Source organism: Myotis brandtii, unplaced genomic scaffold, assembly GCF_000412655.1.
Source record: "Myotis brandtii unplaced genomic scaffold, ASM41265v1 scaffold698, whole genome shotgun sequence".
NCBI classification, from domain to species: domain Eukaryota; kingdom Metazoa; phylum Chordata; class Mammalia; order Chiroptera; family Vespertilionidae; genus Myotis; species Myotis brandtii.
Window position 1 is genome coordinate 198244 of NW_005370731.1, and position 379 is coordinate 198622.

At 55.7% G+C, this 379-nt stretch overlaps 1 protein-coding gene across 1 annotated transcript in view; it reads right to left on the bottom strand.

Moving 5' to 3' along the window:
- The window catches only part of LOC106724045 (keratin-associated protein 10-2-like), a 6701-nt gene extending 6360 nt beyond the window's left edge, over positions 1-341 (bottom strand). The window contains exon 1 of the mRNA XM_014529862.1: positions 1-341. The gene's annotated coding sequence lies outside the window, so the exon portion shown is untranslated.
- Between the last annotated feature and the right edge of the window lie 38 nt (positions 342-379).

The window sequence follows — 379 nt, forward strand, 5'->3', positions numbered from 1 at the left end:
CCGCGGACCGTTCACGGATTCCGCGCCGCGTTGGGCACAAAGGGCCGCGGGGGCTGCACAGCCCGCAAACCTCCCGGGCTTCCTACTGTTGCCATGGAAACCGCGCGCTGCTTCTACGGCGGCTGCCGAGACCCAAAATTTCTTCTCCCCGCTTCGCTTCTGCCGCTGATTTCGCTGATTTTCTGAGGCTAGTAGCTCTTTTTTTTTTTCTTAATTGATGAGAGAGAGAGAGAGAGAGAGGAGAGAGAGATTAGAGATTTGTTGTTTCATCTATTCATGCCCATTTATTGGTTGGTTCTTGCAGGTGCCCTGACCCGGGATGGAACCGCCATCTACCCGGCCAGGACCGATCCTCTTCATATGCTGGGTCCTGAGCCGC